The sequence below is a fragment of the Dinoponera quadriceps genome, unplaced genomic scaffold (assembly GCF_001313825.1).
Source record: "Dinoponera quadriceps isolate SergipeBrazil2010 unplaced genomic scaffold, ASM131382v1 scaffold1252, whole genome shotgun sequence".
Lineage (NCBI taxonomy): Eukaryota > Metazoa > Arthropoda > Insecta > Hymenoptera > Formicidae > Dinoponera > Dinoponera quadriceps.
The window spans coordinates 571,409-588,748 of NW_014555363.1; the positions used below are offsets into that span (position 1 = coordinate 571,409).

The window sequence follows — 17,340 nt, forward strand, 5'->3', positions numbered from 1 at the left end:
TAAAAGAAATCCCAGGGACAGGATCGTCCCCCTGCCGTCTCCGTTCTCCCCGCCGCTGTCCGACACCGTCGTCGTCGGACGGCCGGAGAGAGCAGGAAATAAAGCGACGACGTCGGTGGAGATACCTCGTAAAAGATTTTCCGCTTTCTTTTAAGTCCCGTATCGCGCGCACTCACCGGGGTATCTGTTGCTTTTTGATCTAGAGCCAAGTAGGATGCATTCCGCTCAGTTCCCGCGGCCGAAGGACCTCGGAGATCTTCTCTCCGGCGGATCCAGCTCGAAATGACCGCGTTCCGACGATATTCCGATCGGTTGCGAAAGCCGCGCTCGCCGACGCGAGAGATCGACGACGGCCGTAAAGCACGGCGGATCATTTCCCGCGATCGTTCTAGCCTGGCAAATATGTATATCTTCTTCTTTTCGATTTCCCTCTCTCCTCTCCCTCTTCTTCTTCGTTTTCCCGCGGCGGAAAGCGACAAGTGTAATTCCCTCGAGACGGGATGTTATTGTTCGTAAAGACATTACCGTTCAATATTCCCGGGCGCAATGACGGTGGAACGAACTCGATAAAAATTCAATAGTCCCCGCTGTACTTCGCGCATCCCCGAGAAGAGGGAAGAGAAGCGCCTTTTCTCTTCTCGCCCTTACTCTTTCCTCCGTCTTCCACGGAAGGATACACGGGCAAATCTGTGTCGCGCTCGTACCGAGAAAATTGAACGGGAGGTTTTCGGGCGTTGCCAATTCGCAATTTACAGGAGAGAATTCCGCCGGTTATGCCGCGTTGATTTTCTCGTTCTCGCGGAAATTCCCCCGTCCGGTCGGCCGTTGATTCGACCGCCTCCGCCGATTTGTACGTTCCATCTCGTCGACTCCGTCGGTCGGCCTCATTCTCGCGAACGCTTTCATTGACCTTACCCGCTCTCGATCATCCTTCGTAATGTAATTCCGGCGAGCGAGCGAGCGCCGCACCGGTCGAGCTGTACCAGGTGCTTGTATATCGTGAAATTCGCGGCGAAAATTACGGCGGATACACTGCGAGCTCGTAAAGTTAGCCCCTCATAATTCATCACGACACGTATACTTTGCCTCGTAGCTTAGTTCGGCCTTTACTCACGCGGGCTACACGTGGTTTACCGCTTCCGACATGATGCATCACGGATGGACGTCTCGATGCAAATGCACTGCCGAGCCGGCGCCTGCCGCGCGCCGCCTCTTAACTAATTAAATTCAATCTTCATATATATCGCCTCCTTATCAGGCGCGTTTAATCAGGCCGATGTTAAGAAGCGTTTCCGCAGGATCAACTTCGTGCACGCGCCAATCGAGTGGCGAGATGGGAGATTACGGAGCTTCGTTCGCTCGTTATTCGCTCGGCCGGGCCGGTTTTTCGCCGTCGGCCGCAGATTGCCACCTGTAAAATCATGGGGGACGACTGAGGACGATATAATTCCGGCGAGTTTAATTTTCCACGCTGTAAATACGGAAAAGGCGGGAGGGGTAGGCCGCCTTTAATGCGAATTACCGCGTTTTCATTGCATCGGGTTGGCACGGAGGTATTAGGTTCGCGCGTCTCCTGTAATATTGAAGCACAAACTCGCCCGAAATTATATCATATAATACTTCGTATCATTATATTATATATCAGTTTCAATGCTGCAAATTGACTAGTGCATGCATGCAAACGATTAATCCGCAATTATTGTCGATTATGTAGCTCGACGCCATTTCGTGCTTCTTCGGTTGCGAAGTAAGCGATAATTGAACGAAGACCCCGGAGTATTTTCCGAGCTGTACATTTCGTTCCCGATAGATCGGCGAATTATTGCCGACTGTCAATTCTCCACGTCGCCGATATCTGCTTTCCCGGCGTTAATCCGGCGAGTGAGAATTTCGATCGGTCGCGTTTCGCGATCGAAACGACGCGCGGCAATGGAGCTCGCACCGGAAAAAGGGAGGCCAACAGCATCGAAACACCGTTGTATATTTATCATTCGGCGTTTAAAGCCGCTTCCGTTAGAAATTATCGAGCGCGCGTGTACACTGAGCTGCGCGGCTCGGTGTAGACGGCAACGTGCATCCGCATTCCTCCGGAAGAAAATCAGGAATCGGAAGTGTAACGGAAGCGATTTCGGCGATCTCGAGTTTTTCAGACGGACATGGAAAGTGCATTTTATGCGAACCGGTCGCAGCACTTTCCGCGTCAGCGAAGCACCGAACTCGCCGAGATCGCCCCGAGACGTCGATTCAGTCGAACGGTATGTACACACGCGCGTATGGACGCGCGACGGAGGATGAGAAACTGCGATGTGAGCGTAACGTAGGAGGGGGAGGGAGAGGGATTATCATTTCTACGCGTCGTCAAGAAAGCATGCAGCTACGCCGCGCACGACACGGAACGGCCATTAATTTCTGTACATATATATACACACATAACATGCGACACACACGCTGTACAGATATATCAATCAATACGGTTGATGTTGATTCGTTGAGTGACGGAGGGCGAAATGGATCGAACAAAATTCGGGTGTAGTACGACATAGACGACGACATAGTCTTTTTGGTTTGCACAAATCTATATATATATATATATGTATATGTATATATATGTATATATAGATAGATAGATATATATTTATGTCATGGGATAGAATAATCGAGATATATGAGTCGGGGTGGGGAGAGACAACGTTTATATGCGGCGGGCTAATTGGTGGAAATGCGCTCGGACTGCATTTCGACGGGGGGCGGTGCAGCGTGCAAACTGCAGCGATGCCGACGACGATGACGGCGGCGGTGCAGTGACGCGTAATCGAAAATCGAAAACGAGCTACGGGTTTCGGCACCTACGCTATCGAAATCACGATGGATCGCGCGGCGCTCGTAAATCCCACGGCGGGGGATACGTGCGTACGATGCGCGAGCGGTACGTGTACCGGGTGTCCTCGCTCGTTTATTCTCTCTGTGTTCGTCATTGTCGAGAGTTTCGTCGCGATACCTCAGGTTAAACCGAGCTTAATAGCCGTCCTTTGACTGATTTCTATTCGACCGCTTTCGGGTAAACGCCTCCTGAAGTCTACGGGATATTGTTGACGCTGATTTAAAAAAAAAAATACATATATATATATACACGTATACAATGAAATTTCAGACACGAAGGAAATGATTTTTCAACGGGTGTTAGATTTCTCGCGAGCTGGAGGCCGATTATGTTCTCAGCGAAAACAAAGGAATCGAAAGAAATCGTTCTCTGTTAAAAGTCACGAGTTTTCGTTACTGAACTTTTTGGTGAGCTCCTTGTGAAGTAAAATTGAGTGAAGTTAACTCAAACCCGAAGTTCCACAATTCCTCAACATTTATCTCTTATTCTAGAGATTCGAGGAAAAAATCCTCGTAATTAGTCCTTTCTATCTAAGAAAAAGATTCATTGGTACTTTTCTTAATTCCCTTTTATATCTGTTAAAAACAGGAAAATACCGCCTCGTGACATTTCCAGCTCCCGTCGGGGTTGCTCCGTTTTTTCACCACGGATCAATTCTTACTCGAACTCGAGGACGATCGATATTTCCCATCGCGATGATCTAACTTCACCGGTGCATTTTTCTTTCGAGCCGAAACGACATTGCGTACGCCCGAATCGCGGGAGTTCCGGCTTCGCAACGGTTTTTATCTCACGTCGCTGCAACTTCTAGAACACAGAACACAGATAGGGCTACGTTGTTCGGCCCGCGACTTCGGAAAGTCGCAACTCGCGAACGGATCGACGTAGAGACGCGAGACGAAAAATCCATCTCTTCAATATGCGTTTATGCAGATCTCGCTGACGAAGAGAACAAGCAAAACGTTGTAATAAATTCGCGTAGACGCGAAACTTCTTACACGACGCATCTCTTGTTTCCTCTGATTTGCAACGGAATTTTCGCCAAGTTCGTTACTTATAGAAAACAATCATCCGACGTTCTCATCTCCGCGCGGTTATTTTAATAGCGATGCTTCGCGAACGAGCGAAGAGGTTGACGTTGCGTGCGATCGAATCGTTCCGACTGATAAGCCCGATTCCTCCATGAGACCGCGATTCAACGAGTGAAACTTCCCGGCCGTTTTCCAGCATCTCGAATTCACGAGAGCGAGCGGGGCGCGCGCGGCAATGCGCAAACGAGCTCGATATTGATCGCGAAATCTCGCGGCCCATCGCCCACGCCTAAATGTCGTGTCCGCGATAGTGTATTCTGTACGCGCGCGTATGCACGTCGTGCGCAGTTTGGACTTTGCACAGCCGAGCGGAAAGTTCGTTGCTGTGATTGAACGAGGTAAGGCCAATGCGCGGCTGTTCGCTGATCCCTCGCGTACAAAACGCGTAATCGATAAAAAGGCACCGCCGGAATACCCAATGGGGAGCGTGTTCCTTTCTTCCTCCCCTCTCCTCCCCCCTGTTTCGCTTCCTTTCCAATTCCCGGCCGAACAGATCCGCGAGGGAAACGCTGGTCAAAGGACGGCGAGATCGCGACGTACCTACGTTCCACGACGCGAAATCAGCGAAATTGCGAAAACGCGCGGTGGATTCCCCGGCGTGGCGGTATTTCGCGCGCGCGGCACGCGTTATTTAATTCCGAGCTTTCGGAACGCAAAGTGACACCCGCAAAATATCTCGCCCGTATAAAAAGCGGGCGACGCGTTGTAAAATTGCGACGAGCGCGCGCGTTCAGCTAACTGGCAGCTTTCCTTTTTTCCGCGCGGAATCGCCGCGCCGCCCTCGCGCACGAAATTACAAGGGAGAGAAAAAAGCGACACGTCGTCGTCGTCGGCGCTGCGCGTCGCACGCTGCGCCGCGGAAGAAAGGCGGCGGGTAAAGGCGTTACGCCGCTCCCGACGTCGCGATGCACTTGAAAGTAGGCGAGAGGGGGGTGGGGGTTTGCGATTCTTTACGATCTACGATTCTCGTCCGACACGAAAATGTGGTGGGGAAGAAATCACCCGTGGCCGACGCGCGCCTTGGTCGCCGTGCGCCGGTCTCTTAACGAGCTCCTCGGCGAGAAACGAAGGCTGCCGCCGTCGCCTCGTCGTCCTTTCCTCGCGCATCGCGAATCGATTTCTGCCTCTTTTCTTTCTGCGTTTTATCTCAGAATAACGAGCGAGCGATCGAGCGATTTTACGATCGCACGCCGATCGATCGTCAGCACGAGACGTCGTTCCGAGGCGGGAGGAGGGCGCGAGCGAGCCGCGCGCGGGTGATTTCCTCGACGGAGACGTCCGACCTCTCGTCGAGTAACACTTAAGGGTTGCAAGGAGGACGCGGCTTAATGTATTCATCGCGAGAGGCCGGTGCGTCTCCTTCTTTTCTTTCGTTCTCTTTTTGGCTTTCTCTCTTTCTTTTTTGTTTTTTTTTCGGCACGTGGTCTTACATGAGTGCCCCAGCTCGCACGCACCGCACGTTTCGTGTGTCAGGCTGTAATTACGGCTCACTCTGTGACTCGTGATCAAGTGCGTCGAGGGGCACGCAAGTAAGAGCGCATCCGAACAAACCGCGTCCGCTTCGCGCATACGAGTCGCGGGCAATCGGGATCGCGCGTGCCGCTCGGATGCTGCTGTGTTCAACCTTGCTGAAAAACTTCGTCGTCGTTATCGTTGTCCCGCGGACTGCGCGCGCCTCCTCCCCTCCCCGTCGTCGCTGCAAGTGAAAGCTCGCGAAATGAACAGGTGCGTTTCATGCCTTTCATTTCGTGCTGCGTCTGCTGAGATCTGCTTGAGTTATTATGCGCGACCACGGAAGACTCGCTTCGGTCTCCATGAACATGTCGCAATCATTTCCCCCCTTCCCTCCCTTGGCCCCCGGATAATTGTGTTATCGTGTGTCGGACAAGGTAAGCGAATTTTCCCAAAAATGTAATAATTGCGATTCGATCCGATCATCCGGATACCGCGCGGATTTAATTATCCGATACGCGGACGCGCAAAGTACGCCGGGCGTATGTGTCGCTCATCGTGCGCAATAAAATCAAGTCTCTTTTACACCGGGCTATCGTTTAGGTCGGAAATAAACACAAAAACATGCGCACACACGCGCGCGCGCGTTGCACACAGAATCGTTCTTTGATGTCTCTCTCTCTCTCTCTCTCTCTCAATGATAGACGGATAAATCGAAACTGTTCGCGGCGGCGATCAATAGCAGCTGCTCAAAATAAATGTCCGCGGCTTGTACCCCCTTCCTCCCCTACCTCTACCCCGTTGATTTACTAACCCCGGGATTTCAATTCGAGGCGATTCGAGAAACGTATTTCGCTGCAGTCGGACGGCCCGATAGCGGCCGTTCGTCTTGCCGGGACGAGGAATAAATTCCGACAGTGGGAGATTTTTGCGAGAGTCGGGAGGGCGCATCTCGGGCGATGCGATACTGACGGATCGACGACTGTAAGGGTACACGACGAAAGAGGGGCGAGGACTCGCGAGGAATGCAGGGGGGGGGGGAAGATTCGTGGAGCAGCTGCTCGAGAGAAGGATAAAGAAAGAGAGAGAGAGAGAAGTGTCTCGGCGCGTCGTTGCGGCATCGCGGCGGCGGAAACACATACGTGCAACAGGTGAAAGGCAGGTATCGAGCACCTCGTTTATTTCCCGACGTCTAGTCCGGCTCCGGCAGGAAAAATGTTATTGTCGCCGACCCGAAACCGCGCGGTGCGCGTCACGACGCGATTAGAAATTTAAAAAAATGACACCGATCGCCGCGCGTCGGCTGATCCGCCGAATGGGATTTCCAGCTCGGTCCGCCACTCTCTCTCCCCTCTCTCTCTTTCTCTTTTTCTTTCTACTTCTCGATACAATTCGTATGTTCGAGAGAGAGAGAGAGAGAGAGAGAGAGTGAGTCACAACCGTTTCACGGCTGTTTCTCGCTTTTGTTACGCCGACCTCGATCAACCGCTTTTGTCAAAGTGCCCGTTCAATTATGTACATACGCAAACGAAAGGATTATCGTTGATACGCGAGGAAGGAGGCGAGGATACGCGTATAACGACTTCTGCAAGAATATCGTTCAATTAAGGGTAATTTCACTGCGTAAAAACGAACCGATACCTTGAGCCTTTCGCATTAAATAAAAGTTTCGCGCCCATTTTCTGCCCGGGTACGACGAATATATATATATATATATATATATGTGTGTGTATTCTTCTTCCTCCCTTTCTCTCTCTCTCTCTTGCTGAGGGCATTTGCAATGTACGTTTTGTTCTTTGAATAAGATTGCGCCGGGAATTTTCTTTGCTCTTTGGCTTTCCAAGAACGAGCCGGGCCGGGGTTGAATTGTGACACGCGCGGGAGGAGACCGTTTGCTCCGCATATTTCACGTTGAACGAACCAGCCCGGTTAGGCGACGGGAAGGGGAACGTTGGCAGCGCGGTGGCGAAATGAAAATCCACGAGGGGTTGTTCGCGGTTTATCGCTCGCGAACGCGAGTGGCCGCCGCGCGAGTGCGCTTGTACATTAGCTCGCCGGCAAGAAACTGTCGCACATGGTGTACAATGTATACATATGTATAGTGCAAACCACAAGCCGCCGATCGGCGTACGTGCGAATATTTAGTGACGTGTTAGGCGCTTAGTGAAGATTACCTGAGCACGCGAGAGAGAGTGAGAAAGAGAGGGAGAGTCCGCAATGTGCAAACCGTGCGCACAAATCCGGACTTTCGTGATTAAATGTGAACATCGCGATAATCGCGACGCGCTGTTCTTCTTCGGTAAGACGGAAAATTCACGAGCACGCGTGTGGAAATGATGGTTTCCATTCGGTTTTTACCGCCGTTCGTACCGCCGGACGCTGGCGTTACATGTCGCGTGATCGGCTTGGATTCGGGTGCGTGTGTGTGTGCGCGCGCGCCTGTGCGAGAGAGAGTTTAATTTATCGGTCTTCACATAATTAATGAATGTACGTCAATCTGCATATTATTTACGCACGATTCGAATTAATGCAAAATTATTGCGGCATCTACCGTCGCCCTTTCGGTATACATAATGTATAGCGTGAAAATGATACGCGCTGTACATATTTGTGTATTCAGTTCGGGGGCTCTTTAGCGCGGGAGCTCGTGTAGCTCGCCCCGGCGTAATAATTAGCACGTAATTAGTATATTCTGCACAATGAATGATACAGATATCGGCGAGCGAGACAGCGCTTAAGCGGACGGTTTAATATTTCCACTTGCATGACTCGGGGGGCGGAGATGACGCGATGACGACGCACTGCGCCGTCGTCCTTATCGAGGGACAGCTGATCCGCCGGCTCTCGAGAGCGACGTCTTCACAAAAGGACATCGTCTCGCGTATCGCGAGATTACGATAAAGACGGGGAACGTCTCTCGGCGGAGAGACGAGGCAGCGGAGGACACTGAAGTGCCCGAAGCGGACGCGAACTTAGCCTAAGCTTAGCTGCGAGCGAGTACTCATCCTTCGGATTCCCCGTTGCGATTCTTTCTCACGAGCTGATCGTTAATAATCGTGTCCCTCCGGACGCCAACACGCCGACCGATTCGATCCGCGAGTTCTCGTTCGAATCAATGCCTCTTACTCTTCCTTTCGCAAGTGCGCGTTGATAACGCGACAACGCGCGTGCGAGGCCGCTCGGGGCGAAATGAAGATGCAGGAGAATAGCACTCCCGAGGCGGAAACTTTTCGATTAGACCCTCCTGCGCGCTCTCCCGCTCGCGATGCATTTTTCCCTGGGCTCTCGATAAAACTCGCCTCGGCGTTAATAATCAACTTTCCCGCGGGAGTGAGAGTCAATATTACAAATAAGCTTCGCCGTGGGCGGAACTAAACTTGGACCGAACTCGCGGTTTGCGATATTAAGGCCGCCTGCAGGCCGGTGCATTATCAGCGCGCGGTTCCCGGCGATTCCCGCGCTGGGAATCCTATCGGGGCAGGGTGAAAGTCCGCTACCTCGAAGGACGCCTCGTCCGCGAATGTGAGCTTCGACTGGACGTTGAATTAACCGCCACGATCCCCATTTGGGGCTCAAAACAAAACATAATTTGAATATAATTATACCGTTACACAATTTTTTGTGCGTATATATAACTTATCCGGCGGAAAATTTCAAACAAAAAATTTGGCAGTTAATGGGTTAATCCGATCAGCCTCCCTTTTTTTCCGCACATGTGTCGCGCGTCACCGGCGCGATTTCGCACGTGTTCGCGTATGTTGATCTTCGCAGTTCATCGATTTGCGCTATGTGCGAGCCCATCTGCGGCGCAACGGATAAGCTGTGCTTTACGACGAGCGTAGTTCGCGGTTGTGAGACCGGCAGTGAGACCGTCGCGCGGTCCCTACTTCATCTTCCATATCGTCGCGCGAATTTACCGGCGGACTCTATCAACGGTCCGGCATCTTGTAAACCGACAGTTGTAAACCACGGGTTATTGCACGAGGGTGAACGCACGAGGGGCCGTAAAGGCGGCGATCCCCTCTCGTGTTACTCGTTACTTCGAACAGTTCCTACGAGCGGATGTTTCGACGTTGAAACGCCGGTTTGAGTTGAAAAAAGACGGCGGAAATGTCGTTCGCGAAGTAATACCCGTGACATCTCCCGAGAGGATTCGGCTCGCGGGATGAAGGAGAAGTTTCGCGGCGACACACACGTGAGTGAAGCGCGGACCCGTCGGTCATCGGGGACGAGGCGGACGGATCGAAGCGCTCTCGAGTAGTTAGCACGGAGGACCGATCGAGAATTAGCTCTCACGGCTGCCGGAACAAATCGCGCGGCCAGGAGAATCTCAAGAATCTCAAGAATGAGGACTCGCTTGTCACCGGCATGGATACGTCCCTCAGCTATCGACTCCACGGTAGGAAGTTCAGCCAGGACTCGCTCTGGTTCGGCGGATCGACGGATTGCAAATGACTCGATCCTCGGGCGGTGGTCGAGACGCGCGCGTGTTCGCGTCGGACGACCGCCGAGGAATCGTTCGTGGGATGAGAAATAACAAGTCCGGGAAACGAGGAGAAGATGGGTCGTAGTAGAAAGAGAAAGAGAGAGGAGGAAAATAGTAAGAGAGGTAGAGTTAAAGAAAGATAGAGAGAGATAGAAGTAGGAGGACCGGGGGGAGTCCTCGCAAATTGTTCATAAACGAAATGGCCGGAAGCGCCGGCGATGACGAAGCGACCGGAAAATTGCACGGAACGGGAACGTCGTCGGTTATTCCGCCGAGTAAACGCGGAGCGCGAGCGAGGCGTCTCTCCCTCACGTCTCGGATAAATCGACTCGAGAGGAAAGTGATCCTCGGCTGGTGCCACTCCTGCTGCTGCCACTCCTGCCGCTGCTGTTACTGCTGCCGCTGTAGCTGCTGGCGGCGGCGATTACGTAAAGTGGTAGGCTGATCGTGGAGTCGCGGATCACACGCGCGAGCGTCTTCGTAATCCGTCACGACGACCGGTAACTCCAAGAGCGCATTGATTTCCCTGCCCGTTTTCCCGCCGTTTCGACTCTTCGATCGGGACCGAGCGACCGTAATTGCTAATCAGCGTTCTCCTAAGTATCTTCGTAATTAGACGAATCGCGGCTGAAGTGTCTCAATGCGCGACCTTTCTCGGATCGCACCGAACGGCGTATACCGCCGATTACACGTTGATTCAATCGTCGGGGATTCTTATCGAATTCTTTTGTACGCGAGAGAAAAAGTATACCGTTGATATATATCTGTCAGTGGGCGGCGGATTCCGCTCGTTCGCCCGACCGGCTACGTCTGACAATTACCGACAACTTGATTGATTGGTATCGAGCAAGTAACACAAGTCGATGTGCGGTCGGACGGTAGATTTGTTCTCGCAAGTAAAGAAAGCTATAAGAAGCAATACTTCTGCGTGAAAATCCAACGTGCAACAATTGAAAGGAATATCTCGGACAAACGTGACACAATATTGCAAATAGTAAATACGTAAAGGTGTCCTCGTTTTACGTTACCGTTTCCAAAGAATCTAGATCAAACGCTCAAAAAGGAGTTCTATACCTCGCCTCTCGATATATATATATATATATATACTTATAACATTCCTCAACGTTTAACGCTTGTCAACAAACTACTGAAACACTCTCGGAAGTACTATCCGGCTGCGACTCGAAACTAATCCTCGAAACGGCGAAATGTATAAACGCGAGAAGTGCACACCTTCCTCTAGCTACGAGTTATCGTCGTGATAAGTTATGCACATCATGCGCAGCAAAGATCGCCGTTGCATGCACGAGAAATTGCCGAAGCAGTAAAAAGTAGGAAACAGAAAGATAGATAGATAGGTAGAGAGAGAGAGAGAGAGAGAGAGAGAGAGAGAAAGAGTCAGTAGATACGAAGCGTATACAAGCACGCGACTGTAATCGCACGGGAATGAAGGAACAAAAAGACGAAACGAAAGAGAGAAAACCGGACTTTAGGAGGGTGGAAGAGGAGGAGGAAGAGGGAAGGAGAAAAATTCGGGGAGGCAGCCGGGTGGACACTCTTCACGAGGAGAGATCGGCGAGGATAATCGGTGCGGAGTCGATAGTAGAACGACGATGGACATGTGCTCCATGCAAAATCGTAATTCCCAGCTCAGACATAATCACGTGGTCCCTGCTTTGACTGGTCGATGTATATGTGTGTGAGGCATGTATAAGTATATATTGGGTAGTTGTGTAGGTCGCGATCGTCTTGCACCTCCTTTTCCACGTCGTATCCTATTCGCGCGGGAGAAACGCGGGGATATATCACTGTATATATATATGCATATAACCTCTCGGAAAGAACCCCGCCGCGTTGCCTTTCACGTAGTTTCCCCTCTTTCTCAGTTTTTTTTTTTCCTTTCTTCCCTGTTTTTATTCTTTCGTCCCCCACCCCCCTCCCCCTCCTTCTTCCCTTCTTTATCCTTTCTCCCCCTCCCGTTTTACTTCCGCACTCGTCATCGTATATATATGTATGTATGTATATATATATAGCGAAAGCTCTCGCTCGATACTCGAAGAAAAAGCCCGTGAAAGCAAAGTAACATCGGCAAGCGACATCAGCCCATCACAGCGCCCTCCTCTACGTAGGAAGGTTAAAAAATATATATATATATACGCTGAGACACCATTATATATGTATATAAAAGTCCAACAAAGCTATAGCCAATTAGTGTGCCCAGATTGCGCTCGTGACGTGGATACAAAAATCTCGGTTGTTTCGGCTGTATATATTCCGTAACAAGCCGCTCCCAGCACTCCGAAAGAATCCTGATTGACTCGATTCACCGAGCAATTAGAATAATTCATCCGAAAAAAGTGGACGAAATTGGCGATTGGGCGAATGCTGATGAAGAATTGGCCCGATAACGGCGCGCGCACAGTCTAACTGGCGACGCAAAAAAATCCAAATTTCATTGTCGGGAATAAAACGCGCGCGAACGAGCTTCCGTCGGAAACGGGTAAATGTTTACGACCGCCTCGTAAAATGTTTCTATTTCTGCGGGGCCAAAATACCACGGCCGTCCATTAACTGTGCTTTAGTGCGGGATGAATAAATAAATTTGTTTATCGGAGGCCTCCGGCTCAATTTTTACGGGCGGCCTCCACGGAATCGACGACGCGCGCGCGACTCCTCTTCTTCTCGTCGTCTATCCTCGCTGCCGCTTCGATCCATTTTTATCGCGGACGTCCTCCGTCGCCTCCGTGTCGGGACGGAAAGGTGACCGCGCGAAATCAGTCGATCGATCCCCGATTCAGTAGCGAGGTGGGAAGAAGTGAGAATAACGAAATCATACGAGCGAGCGTGCACGCGTGTAAGTGGGACGATTACGGCGATGCGCGCCATTACGACGGAACGGACAAAGCTCCGTGGTGAAGGCTCGAACGAGCGTGAGAAAATGGACCGAACTTAATTGCGAATGTAATTTCAAGAGAGCCCCGCCGGACTCTATGTGCAGGCGATTTTAATGATAACGGATAAAAAGCTCCGGGCCCGCCGCGTCGTCGTCTTCCGGAAAAGCGCTCTTTTGTCCGAAACATGAAACTCCGAAGATTTAAAGGACTGCATAATAATATGTCGGTGATGAGTGATCGATATATCTGCGCGCTGTTATCTCCCTCCCGCGCGCGCCAACGACGTCCTCGTTATTAAAGGCGAGCATCGGTCGGAAAATCGTTCCCCGTCCCGTGAACGTTTTATGAGAGCCGCTAATAATACTCCAGTTCGGCCGGTATGATCAACGGCGATTCGAGAGACGTTGATCCCTCATTAAGATTCCATTATTATCGAGCTCGCCTTATGGCCGACGAGGTTCGACGAACCAACGCGCGCGAGCGACGCGCGATCGATTTATTATACGCGAGATGACGACGGTGGAACACACACCGGGGAAAAGTGCCACCGTGTAATCCATGTAATACCGGAAGCGGGTGGATTATTTATTATTTAAGCGCGGAATTTATCGGAGGAACGAGATTCTCATTCGCCCGACCGTGGAAATCGTATTAAGCCCGACGACCGTTCCGTCGAAAAAGTTTCCTCAAAAAAGCCCGGCGGAAGGCGTAATCGTCGAATAAAGGTTCAACGACATTACGTCTCCGTTTATTTCAGGCGGCATTACAGCCGCATTACGGGATTCCAGGCGATTCGTAACTCGAGTGACTCGCGACGAAACTCGACCGGTCCGGCCGAGCGAGTTGCTGAAATAATTCTAGTCAACATTTTAATCCCTCAACATATTATAAACGCCGATTTAAATGTCGCTCGTTGTTGCACATACTTAATCGTGTGTTACATATGATAAAAAATTTCGTGTTAAAAACGATTAACTGAAATTGCGTTACTTTAACACCGGAAATGTGTTAAAAAATACATGAATACATTGAAAGAGGAAAGTCTATATTCAAGTAAATAATACTTCTGAGCAAATTTTTATTTTGATTAAGTTCATGTTACTGGAATTTAGCACTTTTTGGTTACACTCAAGTAATATTTACTCGATCCTAGTAAACATTTACTAAGCAATATTGGAGTAATTATTTACTTGAATGTAATATTTTTTTTCTTTCAATGTATGTCTTAAAAAGTACACAAATATAATGTTAAATTAACACATTCATACTGTCGACGTGTACTGAAAAATAACTTTAGTTGAATGTACCTTGCAATGGACAACCAAACGCGTTTCGGTTGAAGGAAACGGGATTTCTGGTTATGAAAATCAAATTTGGTTCATGAGAACTCGAAATTCTGTTTTCTTCAACCGCAATGCGTTCGGTTGTGCACTGTAAGGTAGGTCGAACCGAACTCGTTTTTCAATGTATCTCGACGAATGTGTTAATTTAACACTATATTTGTGTACTTTTTAACACATCCCCCATGTTAAAGTAACGCTAAATTCCAATGGATCGTTTTGAACATCAATTTCCTTCTGTGCACGTCAAAATGTACGACGAACGATTGGCGCAGGGGAAAAAAGTTTGATCTGTGCCGCAATCAAGATGGACGGATGGGTATTGCGTGAAGTGACACGGGGAAAACACTTGGCGCACGCGGGCGCCTAGACAAATAGTAATCAAATTTATCGCCGTTACGCTGGAAATCGATGAGACCGCGACGTGAAAGCGGAGCGAGAGAAAGAAAGATTATTTATCGTCCGTGAGGTAAGCCCCGCCTGGGGGAGAGCGATGCCGCTTTTTTAGACTTCTATCGTTTGTTAGCCGTATTAAAGCGGGATGAACAAAGAAGGATGACGGTGTGCTTATAAATTTATCGGTAATGACAGCGAGGAAATAGTTCGACGCGCAATTTATTACACGAGAATGCAGGCGTCGCGCTCTGTCAAAGCGAGCGACGGCGGCGAGGCCGCCACGTGCGTCTGATAAATTTCGCGTTATTAGTGTCAACAACGCGCGCACGGATCTGACTTCGGAAATTGTCGAAAGACGCAATGCGCGGAACGGCGGGAGCGATTACTTGTTGATTTTCGAAGCTCCGAATTTTGCAATATTCCGCGACGGTGTGTGTTTATTCGCTTGTGTTAACCGCAAAATATGCTCGAATAAATGGCAAATGCGTGTACGCGCGAGCGCGACAACCCGTTATGATTGATTTACCTCCGACTTCGGTGGTTTCGGTGGAAAACCTCCAAAATAATCTTTTCCGGACGACAATGGCGGCGATGATGGCGCTGACGATGAGGGGAGGGCGAGAATGACGGGGCGCTTTTCACGGCGGTTCATCCGGAATTTCGCGTCCGACATTCGTTCTCCTCATTCGGAAGCGTTTCAGTGCACGCATTCCTCGGCCGTTAGCGTGCACTCGCTAAGCTTTACGATGCGGTGCGACGTTTTACGGTACATCAACGCCAAACGGAAAATCACCGTTTTGTCATTTGCACGTTGCATTTTACGAACCGCTATCGCCAATTGTCGCGTGATTCGGCCAGCGCGTCACGATGAATCGTATATCGCAAAGTACAGCTCGTCCTCGTTCCGAGTCGTAAAAGCCCGGCGATAAAAACAAAACGGACACACTCCGTGCTGAATATGCGCCCGCACGAAAATGTCCTTTCGCGCGACGTCGTGAGAAATAGAGCTTGCCGCGCTGAGACAGCATCCTCTCTCTTTCGCTTGAGAAAGGCCGATCGCCATCGTTAACGCGTCTAATCTGCTACTCGCCATCGCAACGTCATTAAGCGGTCGTCGAAAGGCAAAAGTGTCGGAAGGTAATTAATCATACACCACGCTCGACTCGATATATCTCCGGTGAAGTAGCGCGGAGAATGCTTCTCGCGGTCGAAACGCGCGCTCTAACTTTATATTTGCCCGCGTAGAAATTTCTCATAATTTCCCCAGATACAATAGGTTTCGGTCAGAATAGCCGAAATTGTTGCAAAATAGGTTATTCCACTACGATACCAATTGAGAGTCTCATTTTTATCTCGAATATGGGACGAGATCTTTTTTCCGCAAAGATACTTCGTGCCGCGCGCGATTGTTATCGAGTGACTGTAATCGAGTGGCAGTTTGATCGGATATCCGATTATTACAAGGTCTATATTCGTAGATGAGTCTAATATTTATAGGGTTGTCTTAAGATAGTTTAAATGAATATTTCAAGAATTTTGAAACTTGCGTTACAAATTTAAATATGACCTAAAGTCAGCCGGAGTAAGTGTACGCATTATTTGTAACTCTGTGTGAAAGACGCGAAGAGTGTTGGTGTTGATGAAAGCGTTTAGACGCCATCTCGAGGTGGAAAAAGGTAGCCGGAGTGCGTGCTTGCAATAGACAAAAATGCGAAAACAAATAATTTTCTCAAAAGTTTCGTCGTATTTCGTATTCTTGCCACACTTTAATTGGGATATTCGCAACTAAAGACGACGTCTTCCTTGATGCCAATGTTCTGTTCCTGACTTTTATTTTTAATTTCTTCTAAAACATACTCAGGATTTTTATGAAAAACTACTGTGATATTAAGGATTAATGTAAAGATATACACAAATTTCAGAATTATTGATTATTTTGTTCTGAAAATATAGCCGTAGCAAATGTACAATTAATAATAATATCCGCGATATATATGTACATATACATATATTTAAATACTTATATATCATTTTCTATTATGTATGCACCTCTGTTAGTTCAACTGATGTGTAAATAAAGCGTCAACAAGAAAAATTAATAATATCGCCGTGTTTGTGATACTGTATGTACATTTCTCTTAATTTCGCTCAAAATTAACATTTATTATTTAGGTAATTAAATGAAGTGATATGAAAGTCGTTTTTTTGTTTTCAAACAATAAATTGATTTAGAAGCTCTTTAACATCGTCACTGAAAATCTGGCACTACCTACGACCCAATTATCTTAAGTTCATTATCTAACACTGCGGCTCATTTCATTAGCATTACGGAGCATCTGGAAATAAACTTAAGGCGATCTTAAATATAAAATATAATTATGAATTACCGGTCTAAGAGGTCACGAGTGGTGAATAAACGGGATTACATTGTCGATGTTACTATGCTTATTAGCGTGTATGTGTGTGCACTTCAAAATATAAATACTTAAAGTGTTTCGTACATTTTGTTCGATCGTAGCGTAAACCAAGAAAAATCTTTGGGAAAACATCAACAAGTGACCAAATAGAATCTGTTTATATTTCTCATTTAGAATCGTACGTTTGCAACATTACACTTCTAACCGAAGCCTGCGTAGATTCCCCAACTGGAATCCACAATTATTTCGGGAAATTGTATCGCAGTTAGATTTGAGGAAATTCCCTATTGCGAGTTGCTGTAAAAATCACCGCTGGTAACCGTTGCGTTGCGCGAATCTAACGAGCGGAGCAATTAACGGAATGATATGCGGAACGGTGTTCT

At 48.9% G+C, this 17,340-nt stretch overlaps 1 protein-coding gene across 3 annotated transcripts in view; it reads right to left on the minus strand.

Annotated features, from left to right (window-relative positions):
* LOC106743983 (neuronal acetylcholine receptor subunit alpha-7) overlaps positions 1-17,340 on the minus strand; it is a 243,509-nt gene that overhangs the window by 100,611 nt on the left and 125,558 nt on the right. The gene's annotated exons all lie outside the window — the stretch shown is intronic.